Raw genomic sequence first — 12282 nt, forward strand, 5'->3', positions numbered from 1 at the left:
TCAAGGCCTGTTTGTTGACCTTTAGGAGTGTTTTCCAGTCAAGTCTGATGGGATGCCATGCCCCGGTCTCAAAGTCTGTATTTGGTATTTCCTGGGGGACTTTGTTGCTCTGTTCCCTTTGCTGTTCTGTTGCACACCCTTAGTGTTTTGCGTCAGTGTGGTGCACTGTGTCTCCAGGGTTGTCTCCCAGGCGCTATGGATCAGTGGGCCAGCCCTATGGTCCTTTCTGTGCTTTGGCTGCTGTGAGTGGGAATATCGTCCTCAGGGCTTGGTGGACCAGGATGTGTTCCACTCTCTCTTCCTCTCCCTTCATTTGCTCCTGTGTGCTCTGATCAAATATGTCCCTCTCCCTGAGCTGTAGCTTCAGTGCTGTCCTCTGAGGTGAATTCTTCTGCAGGGATGTGGTCTGTCCACGTAGTTGAGATTGGGGCCTGCCCCTCAGACCTCTCTACTGGTTCCCTGCATCATGCCAGTAGGTTGCATTCATGTCTTGGAGAACCAGGTTGAAATCTGGTCCCTCTTTCCCTGTGGAGACACAATCAACACCCTCTCCCTGTGTGGGTTAGTGCCCTGTTCCCCTGTTAGCCATGTCTTTTTCATTAAGCCTTTTTTTTCATTTAAGGTTTATTTAATTGATATATTTATTTCCCTCTAAGGTAGAAAGACTAAATCCTTAATTTCGATGAACTTTTTCAAATATATGGTTTGAAGTTCACAGATATTTCTAAAAGTTTCTCTTTTGCTGAAAAGCGTGTTCATTGGTAGTGTTTGCATTCATCTTTATGATAAATATGTTGTCTGAATTAATTTCACATTGTATTTTTTCCAGTTTTAGAATTTCTTTCAATAGCTTTATTGGGAAGTAATTTACATATTATATAATTCAATAGTTCAATCATTCAGCCATATCAAGGAGAATTGTACAATCACCCCCACATCAATTTGAGAGCATCCCCCGCCCCCATGGTTAAATTGCCTCTGAGTTATGCAATCACACTCCGTTTTAGTGTTCCTTTACCCATCCCATCTTTATTATTTAGTCCCCAAATCCCCTTACCCTCTCTATCATCTACCTCCTACCCTGTATTCTCTATGACCCCTTGTATCAGTTATTCTCATTGTGCATCCACTTCCCCTGTGCTCACATTGCCTTTTGAATGAATGAAAAATTTGAAATAAACATGATTCTTAATTACTTATGAATTTACAAATTCACTGAATTTGAATATGATTTTAAGAGTTTCTTTTTGTCACTATATTAATTTGATTATGTTGAACCTTAATGTAGTTTTATTCACATTTCTTCTGATTTATATGTATTAGCATACATTTATAGTTTGCATAAAAGTTGGAAATTTTCTGATCATTCAACAGAGTATTACTTCTGCCCTTAACTTTTCTTCCTATGGATTCCCATTATATGAGGATAGGTTCTGTGAAAGTGTTCAGTAATGTTTGTCAACACCTCCACAATAGTGTTCCTCTTTTCTACTAACCCTTCACTTTACCAAGCATGATGTCCTTTACCTGGGACTGGACTTTCCTGATAACATGTCCGAAATATCTGAAACAAAGTATTAACTTCCTCGCTTCTCAGGAGCATTCTGGCTGTATTTCTTCCAAGACAGACTTGTTTGTTTTTCTAGCAGTCTGTGGTACTTCCAATATTCTTTGCTAATGCTATAATTCAAATGCATAATTTTTTCTTCAGTCTTCCTTATTTATTATCCCACTTTCACACTCATATAATGTAATTAAAAACACCATGGCTTTGGTCAGGAACTCCTTCATTCTTAAAGTGACAATCTTGCTCTTCAGTTAAAGAGGTCTTGTGCAGCAGATGTGCCCAATGCAATCGGTTGTTTCACTTCTTGATTACTGCTTCCATGAGTATTGGAGTGTAATTCAAGCAAAATAAAATCCTTGACAACTTCAATCTATTTTTTGTTTCTCATAATGTTGTCTATTGGGTCAATTAAGGATTTTAGTTTCTTTACATTGAGGCTGTAGTTTTTTTTATAGTTTTATTGACACATAATTTACACAGCAAATACTTCAATAGTTCAATTGTTAAGTCATATCAAGGAGAATTGGACAATCATTACCATATCAATTTTAGAACACCCCCACCCACCATGGTTCAATCGTCTTTTAAGTGAGTTGTGCAATCACAGTCAGTTCTAGTGCTCCTTCCCTCCTCCTGTCTTCATTTTCCATTCATGAAATTCCCCTTCCCTCCCTGGCACACCCCCCCAACTCCAGCATCTCCTATCACCCCCTGTGCCACTTATTATCACGATGCATCCACTCCCCCTGTGGGTCACAAACTGGCAAACTCAACAGAAACCATAAAAACCAAATTCAAAATAAGGTGGTAAGGATAAAATATTAATAAATAAAGACCTAAATATAAATAATGAGTAAGAAAGAAAAGACCCTCGTCTACATTCCAAAAGACAGGGAAGAAATTTCTGTTATGGATCAAGTAAGAGATACTTGCACACAGAACCAACACAAGTCGGGTCAATAGGGAGGTCATCTGGCCAAGTATCAAGTTCGATTCAGCATATGCAAGATTGCAATGGGCTCTGCCTGACAGCAAGGCTGTTTGAGACTCTTGCCTGTGGCTAGAGCAGATCTGCCAGGGGCTCAGTCTGACCCGATTCTCTGCAGATGGGTTTTGAGCTCTCACTGTCCTCCATGGCCTTCTATCAATCGGGTGTTCATTATACAAATTTTAGCTCTAACACATTTCCCTTCACCATATTTGAATTTTTAATTGTCATTGTTGGATCACAAAAGTTGGTGTGCTTCTTCTGTGTGCACACAGCTGACTTCTCCTTTAGATGGCTGTTTGAATACAAGCCATTATTATAATTCCCATTATTATTCCCAAGCATTATTCCCATTGACAGCCAGACACCATCTACTTTTTTCACCACACTTTGCTGTAGCACCCTTTTCATGAAGGTGAGTATCACGCAGGGCCATGCTATCAGCACTAACTGTTCTTGAATTGGGGCTAGAGTTAAGTAGGAGCCCACACTCCATCTGCTTATCCATGGGGTTTGCACGTCTCAGGTTTACTTTGGTGGTCGTAATAGGACAAAATCACAACCCTATAATATCAGCTGTATCAATGGCAGCCATAAGCCAATAAGCAACCAAGCAAATAAAACACATACATCCCAAAAGAAAAACAGAAAGAAAACAAAACAGAAAAACAAAACCACAAAAAAGCCAGCTGCAAGCAAGAAAGCAAAAACCCATATAAACAAAGAATTACAGCATGGGGTATATGTCGGTTACACTATTATCATCATCGATTTTCCCAGGGACCCAGCATTCCAGACACTGTCCAGATGAGGAGTCTTTGTGGGTACAGTTTCACCTTGAGCCGCAATCCACGAGTTTTTGTTTTACACAGTTCAAGCTCTCATTCGATTGGGCTCTGTTGATCCTAAGTATGGGGGGTGAGGTCACTGTGGGTCTGCCAGGGCCAACTCTCCCCAGAGTAGATCCCTGTTCAATGGATCTCAACTTGTTGAGTCACTGCAGGGTGGACACGAAGGCACTACATGTATGGTGATCCTGGGTCCCCTTCCACAGGGCACCCACTGAGCCAGGGGCTCCCCCCAAGGTCCAAGACTGCCACTTCCACAGTCTTAGGGCAGCTAATCTCTGCTTTCTCCCCCATCCAAGCACCCTCGCCCCCAGTTCAAGGGTGCAGGTAGCTTTGAGGTAGGGTTCAGTTCATTCTGCAAGGCCTCTATGTTAAGTCCTTCTGGTGTAGCCTCTCCATTGTAGAGGCTATAGTTCTTGATCTTCATCAGCAAGCACTTCAAAATCTCCTGGTTTTCAGCAAGCAAAGTTGTGTCATCTGCATATCGTAGGTTGTTAATGAGCTTTCCTCCCATTTCGAAGCCATGTCTTTATGTTGTACAAGATTTAAAGGCAAAAGGAGTAAATACTGTGATATACATTGTCTTCCAATAATTATCATCTATAAGTAGATGCGAGGGCACCCACAAAGGTTGAATGGGCAGGGGGCGGAAAGTGGGATTCACAAGGTCAGCGGCTTGAAACCAACAATTGTTCTGCAAGAGAAAGACTTGGCTCTCTGCTTTCATGAAGAGTTATAGTCTCAGAAACCCACAGAGGCAGATCTATCCTGTCCTACAGAGTCACTGTGAATCGGAATAACTGATGGCTGAGTTTGACTTTTGATATAAAGTTCTGAGAGAAGATATTTGTACATGAGTATTTACTTTTCCTGAAAATTTGCATGTAGTGGAGAATACAGGGGGGAATTATGAAAGGTTCTTAGATATACACAACCACCATGAAGGAAGCAGTTTCTGGGCCTGGGTGCTTAGGGCCAACCATAGTCCCAGAGCATAGCGAAGTCATCTGGCATAATAACAGTCCACAGAGTCAATGCTCCATACTATATGTTGGTGAATAGCAAATTGTATCTTAAAAGTTTATGAGCAGCCATCTAAGAGGCAACGGTGGCTCTTTTCTTGTCCAGAGGTAAGAGAAAGATGAAAATCAAAGGTCCATGAAGCCAATGGATGAATGCAGCACACAAACTTCAGTCCTCATGACCCTGAGGCCAGAAGACCTAGATGGCGCCCAGCTACCTCTGCCAACTGCTCTGAAAGTGATCACATTAGAAAGTCCGGGTTCGTGGAAGAAGCACACCAGCCTGTGCGATCACGAGGTGTCAAATGGATCAGGTATAAAGCATCGTCAGAACAAAAAGTCATATCATTGTGAATGAGGGAGGGGGGAGTGCAGAGTGGAGACCCAAATCACATTTGTAGGCCACTGGACATCTCCCTACAGAATGGTTTCAGGGAGGAAATGAGCCAGTCAGGGTGCGATGTAGTAACAATGAAACATACAACTTTTCTCTAGTTCCTAAATGCTCCCCCCCTCCAACCCGCACTATCATGATCCCAATTCTACCTTACAAATCCAGCTAGACCAGAGGCTGTACACTGGTACAGATAGGAACTGGAAACACAGGGAATCCAGGGAAGATGATCCCTTCAGGACCAGTGGTGTAAGTGGCGATAGTGGGAGGGTAGAGGGAGGGTGGGTTGGAAAGGGGAAACCAATTACAAGGAACTATATGTGACCTCCCTGGGGGATGGACAACAGAAAAGTGGGTGAAGGGAGACATTGGACAGGGCAAGATATGACAAAATAATAATTTATAAATTATCAAAGGTTCATGAAGGAGGGGCGAGTGGGGAGGGAGGGGAAAAATGAGGAGCTGATGCCAGGGGCTTTCTTAGGTGGAGAGCAAATGTTTTGAGAATGATGAGGGCAATGAATGTACTAATATGCTTTACACAATTGATGTATGTATGGATTGTGATAAGAGTTGTATGTGCCCCTAATAAAACGATTAAAAAAAGAAAGAAAGAAAGAAGGAAAGTCTGGTTCGAGTGGGAGCATAAAAGGTGAACAAAATGGAACAAATCATAAAAAAGACTGGGCTTACTGGTTGACTAGAGACTGGAGGAACAACCCGAGACCATAGCCCATAGTCATCTATTAGGTTTTAAAAGGAACCCCAAAGCTCTCAGTCACTCAAAGACAGATTTGTAAGGGGAACAATAACACTATTAAGATTTGCACACTTTAGCATAGTCAACCATTTGACATAAAATTGGCAGCATGTACCTAAGAATAAAGTTTAGAAGGGTTAGGAAAGATGGAAAAATGAAAACTGGAAACACAGGAGGAAGTGGGAGAAGTGATTGTAGGTATTGCAATTAATGAAATGAAACAAAATTTGTTTGAATTTTTGAATAGAAAACTGATCTGTAAAGTTCCACAAACTTCACAATCAAAATTTATTTTAAAAAGTGATTACAAGCAATAAGGATAGGACTTGAAACTTATAAAAAGAGAAAAGAAAAAGAAACAAACAAAAAATGAACAAAACCCACAACTAATTTTTTTTGTAGCTTGAAAGCCAATGAAGTCTAGTGAGATAGAGGTAAAAAGTAAGGGAATGAATTACCAAAAATTCTGCTGAGAAAGAAAATATTACTACAGAGATTATTGATGTTACGTAGGATTAATGCTAATAGTGTCAATAATTTAGATGAAGCATTAAAATATCTTGAAAGATATAATTTATCAGAAATAGTTAAGAAAAAGTAGACCAAGAAAAGCAAATATATTATAACCAGTGGGGTGTGATCCCAATCATGCAAAGTTGGTTGAACATACAAAAATAAATGAACATATTTTATCATGTAAAAGACTAAAAGATCTTAATACGTGTAGAAAATGCATTTGACAGAGTTCAAAACATATTTATGCTCAAAATTCTCAGAAAACTAGGAAGGGATGGAAACATTTTCTTTCAATTTTATTTTTGGAGGAAATATATACACAGACAAATATAAGCCCTGTTAACAATTTCTACATATGTAATTCAGTGGCATTGATTCTATTCTTCATGTTGCACCATCATTCTTGCTATCTCTCACCAAATTAATATAGTCCTGTTATCTTAGACTCTAAGATACATACATGAACTCTATGTATTAGAGTTACTGTTTTCAATCAACTGATACAAATCATTCTTTAAAATACTGAAGGTATTTTTGACTAATTGAGTTTAGCTGCTGACTTATCAATCACTTCAGCAGATAGTTTCAGTTTAAAGTTTAAAAATTAGATCCAGAGGTTCTTTCAGTCTCATTGGGTTCAAGAAGTCTGAATTCCATAGAAATGCAAAATTAGTTCCACACCTCCCTCCCCTTTTTTAATCAGGATCCATATATTGCATCCTTAATGAAAAGAAGAAGGAAACATTCTTAACCCGATGAGAACATCTACAAAAGGATCTACATTTAACACTGCACTTAATAGTAAATGACAGAATGCTTTCCCCTTTATGATTATGATCCAGATATGATTTTCTTCTCTTACCACTTATGCTCAAAATTATATGAATGGACAATGCCAAAATTACATTAAGTGCAACACTGAAAAAGAAAATCCACTGTCCTCAAGACGACTCTGATCTGTAGCACCTCTATAAGATAGACTTGAACTCCCCTACATGGTTTCCATAGCTTAAAGCTTCATAGACACAGACCGGCACATTTTCTTCTTGAATTGTGGCTGGTGAGTGCAAACCACCAACCTTTTGGTTAGCAGTCCACGGCTTAACTCACTGCACCATCCTGGCTCCTAACCCATGCAATACTATAGGAATACTGTCAAACGCATGTAACAGAAATGAAGCATTAAAATTGGTCTTTATTATCAGAGTACACGATTATTGATATAGTTAATCATTAGAAAAATACAAAAGAGCTATTAAAATGAGTTCAATCCAGTGGTCATGAGAGGGACAGCTTTGGTAATTGATGAGAGGAAAGAAGCCTAATTAGGGTATTTGAGAATAGGTGGTGATGCATTGGAGACAAGGGGTATTGACCACTACTTATGTAAATCCTGCTAAAAAGTCCAAAGAGAACTAGGCTGGTAGATGAAGTAGTTGATGGAACTAGGAAATGGAATTTTAGATGGAATATATTATATGGATGGTTTTAAGGGCATGAGAGGGTAAACGATGATGACGAGGGTTATGGAACCATTATTCTTGTGAGTGGTTGTGGGGTCCATTACACAATGGAGAACATGGCTTTTGATAAAAGCATAGATGATTAACTTAGTGTATTAAAGAGTAACTGCTCAGCTTTCTTATGTGCACACAATATATAGTGTCTAAAAGCAGTAAGAGAATTAAAAAAGGAAAAAGAGAGGGGACTAGGGAAAACAACAGATCTCCCCCATCCCCTCCGCCCCCTTACAGAAACCAAACCAAAACTAAAAACCCCAAAGCAAAAATCCCACAAGTCCATACAGAGAAAGCCAGAGAGGAATACATTGTACTTCCCCACCTTGACTACTTGTAAGCTGTCATGGAGGCCAATTTGGGCAGTTTTCCATAGGGCTGGTTGGCACAGTTTTCATGGAACATTAGGTAATTTATTTTCTGATTATCTGAGAATTAAAAAAAAATAAAATAAAATCATGGCAGGTAATGTTTGTGTAATGCCTGTAACTATCCTTTTTTGGAGGGGTGGGGAGTGGGGTTCCTCTTCTATCAGGCACTCTTAGTAGCAACAAGAGGAAAAATAGAGTTCACATGTCCATATGCAAATCAGATGGTAAATGTGATGGTAAACACTTTGTGGAAGGTCTCTTTTGATTACTTTCATTTTGAAGGATGAGTGGTACATTTCATTAGGTGTACACTAGGAGAAAGTGACCTTCCAGGCCCAGGAGATTACATTGCAAAGAGCTAGCACATGATCTCATGTGGCTGAAAAGAAGGTATGGGGAAGTATTAGAAAGGAGGGTGGGATGGAATTTTTAGGCCAAATTACGAAAGCCTTGGAACGATATGCTAAGGAGTTTCAGCATTAATCTATGAACAAAAGGCCCCATAGAAGAATTTTTGAGGAATAGAGAGCAAAAAGCTCAAATTATTCTTTGGAAAATGACTTGAAAGGGATGTAAACGGCAGACTTAAGAAGTAGAATCTAAAAGGAGGCAGAAAGACCAATCCGGAGAAATGATAAAAAACACATAATACTTATTTCTCTGCTAATTGTCTAATAGTGTTTAGAGCAGCATATTTACTGTCACCTATGCTCAAAATCTGCAATTCACTTAGACGTGAATTCATTTTACATATTGATCAGTGAGTAAATGCTATTTCTCTCTCTCTCGCTTTTCTTTGCTTCAAAACCTCATATATTTGCTTGATATTATCTTCTTTCAGGAAGTGCTCTCTGCTCACCTATTCACCGTTCTAGTCTATTAGGAATGTCTGGAAACCCTTGCCTCTCACAAGGCCTGCAAGAACCAGAACCAGAATTGTGTTCTCGTTATATGCATGGACTTGGGTTTAGATCATTTAGGTTCAGATCTGTTTTTCTTCCTGGTCCTGTGTCTTAGGCTCTGTCCCTTGGTTCCCTTATTTAAGATATGGGAATCCTTATTACATTTCACTAACAATTTATATTGGTGATGATGATAATAATACTATATAATTCATAGGATTATTGATTGAGTCTATTATTACTACTCTACATGTTACTTAGAATAGTAACTGTTGTTAGTTCACTTGACCACAGGGTCTCTCCTGTGTTGTAAACACACATGTCATGTGTTTTCAGTCTGTGCCTTTTATGTGGTTCTTCAATTTATGTTGCTTCATGAAATTTCTTCTACTGCAACCTTCTCATGGTTGTATATCTTACATCTTGCTTTTGGGTATATATACTTCTTTGCATTTTCTATACTACCTATCAAAACACTGCACTTAGGTTTAATAAATACTTCCAAAATTATGACCCAAACATGATTTAAGGCCAAAGAACCTAATTCTAGAAGAAATCATTGCTTTAGAAATAGGCACATTAATTTTTATCAAGGTTTAACATATTCCAAGTATTAAAAAATTCTCTCAAGAGATATCACTTTGGGATCAGTTGTGCTGAGAAACAATATGTTCTCTGGGGATCATGGTTCTGAAGGGATTAATGAAAACCATTTGTTGCCGCCTTGAAAATGAAAAATCAAATAGGAGTTTGAGGGAAGTGTTCCAGAGAGATCAATGAGGAAGTTGCGTTGGGAGTATGACGCATAGGTCACCAGAGGCCTAAGGAGAAGAGCAAGAGAGATGCAAAAATGTGATTGAATGGAATCCTTACATTGAGTAAACTGCAAAAGAAATCTCTACATTTTATTTTCAATCCATCATTAAAGTAGCCATAGGTTTTTCTCAGCTTGAATTTGATGATTGCATTTATTTTTAAGTAGACTGAATTTTCCGAGAACAATTTTGGATTTACAGAAAAATTGAGATTATAGTACAGACAGTACACAGATTCTGCTTCTTAAGGTAAGTGATTGTGTCAGTCTGGCTACCCCAGAGATACAGATCCACACAAACTCATGTATGAGAGAGAGTTGTATATAAAGGGTAAGTGCACATCAAGAAAACACCCTAATCCAGTGCTGCCCAAACCCACACGTTCAACATTAACCCATATGTCCAACACCAATCCACAAAGTCCTCCTCCATCTCACAAAACAGTCACAATGATGCTGACTTAGGAGGAAAGCCAAGTCAGTGAATGTGTAAGCATCTCAGCGCTGGCAGGGGTCTCCACACGGCTGCTCCAGCACCCAGGGCTGCATCTGGGTAGGTCCATGCGGCTTCTCCTTGGGGATGTCTTGTAGGAAGTCAATCTTGCAAGCTGAAGCAGGAACTGGCTAAGGCAGCTGCACCCTGGTGTGACCATCACACAGCAAGAGACCTGAGAACTAGAAAGGCGAGGCTCACGGAGCCATTTATCCCTCCGCCCTTCAATTAATCCCACATGTATTTATCGGCCAAGTTGGCACAATAAACTAACTAACTCAGTGATGATTAATCTGAATATTAAGTAAATACATTAGATAGAGGCATGCTTACTTTAAACAACCAAAGAAGGGAGAGACAAAGAAGGGAGAGAACATTTAATCAAGTCTTGTTGGTATATTAAACATTTTAAATGACAAATAAAGAGAGACTTAAGGGAATAAATCCTCTTCTCTTAATATTTTTGAACTATGAAAAAACTATGTACTTCCTATGGCCATGACCCTTTATTGGGAATACGATGGAAATAAAAAGTACATGTGTCCAACTAGACAATGTTCAATAAACATAATAATTGTTTACATACTTTGAAAATATAAACATACACCTTAAAATTACAGAACATGAAAAGCAATAAAAGCCTGCTTTACCAATTAATAGAAAGAATTCAAATTACTAGGTCCAAATAACTTATGACTACCTCCTGTATTTTAACCCTTTTTCTCTTCTCCAGGCCTGTCCATTTTTCTCATACTTGACTTGGTTTTCATCTTTAATAGTCACCCATAGAAACCAACCAAATGCTCCCAAAATGTCCTTCTCTTTATTTAAATTCAGGTCTTAGTCTCTTTGAGCCTAGGTCTAATTACTATCATTGCCAAATCATTAAAAAGACATTTACCACTTGTACATCTATCTCTAGATGTTCCCTAGTTATATTATATATCAAAATAGACGGGAGCAGAACAATTCCACAGAAACATTAGTAGAAACATTGTTGTGAAATTTTTGGTTTAACAAGAATGTAACTATCCTTTTTTTTTAGATTTTAAAAATTATATTGTAAATTACTAACATGGCAAAGCATTATGTTGTCCAAAAGAATCTGTTTGAGCCAAGTTGAATAAATATAAATTTCAAAACACATTTCTATGTCAGGTTATGGTACAGAAGTCACAACCAAGTCCTTCCCCCGTCTCCAAATGAGGATTTGTATTTGGAATTGTTTTCACACCATTTGGGAAGAAAGGTGTGACATTCAATTATATTTTAAAATACTACCTTTGAAGCACATTTGGATTTTTAAAAAATCATCTTTCTGAACCATTTTAAAAGAAAAAAAAATCTAGTATGTTTTATTTAAAGATTTCCAGAGTTTGAGTGAATTTGGACAAAACACTGTACTTTGGAAGAATAATCTGGCTTGGGTGGTACAAATGGCTTGACTGCTAACTAAGAGGGTCTAGGTTCAATCACACTGAGAGGCACCTTGGATGAAAAGCCTGGCATTCTATGCCTGAAAAAGCAGTCATTGTCATTGAGACCTAAATGCAGGTATGTATATATGTAAATATATTTATATATGATGGGGAAATAGATCTATGTGCATATATTTATAGGTTTAGTAGTAAGGTAGCAGAATGGACATTGGGCCTCCACTCAAGTACTCCCTCAATACAAGAACACTTTGCTCGACTAAACGGAGGTTCCATGATACCCACCTTCCCAATATGATTGCTGAAAGCAAATGTGTGCATGGGAAAATATGGTGAAGAGAGCTGATGGTGCCCAGCTATCAAAAGATGTAGTGCCTGGGGTCTTAAAGGCTTGAAGGTAAACAAGTGGCTATCTAGCTGAGAAGCAACAAAGCCCATGTGGAAGAAGCACACCAGCCTGTGTGATCATGAAGTTTTGAAGGGATCAGGTAGCAGACACCAAAGAACAAAAATCAACATTGTGTGCTCACCTTCCCCATACAAACACTGAAGACAAATGTGTGCATAAGCAAGTGTGGCAAAGAAGGCAAATGGTGCCCGACTATCGAGAGATATAGTGTCTGGGGTCTTAAAGGCTTGAAGATAATCACGCGG

The sequence above is a fragment of the Echinops telfairi genome, unplaced genomic scaffold (assembly GCF_000313985.2).
Source record: "Echinops telfairi isolate 266 unplaced genomic scaffold, ASM31398v2 ScPeMD7_2;HRSCAF=8, whole genome shotgun sequence".
Taxonomy (NCBI): domain Eukaryota; kingdom Metazoa; phylum Chordata; class Mammalia; order Afrosoricida; family Tenrecidae; genus Echinops; species Echinops telfairi.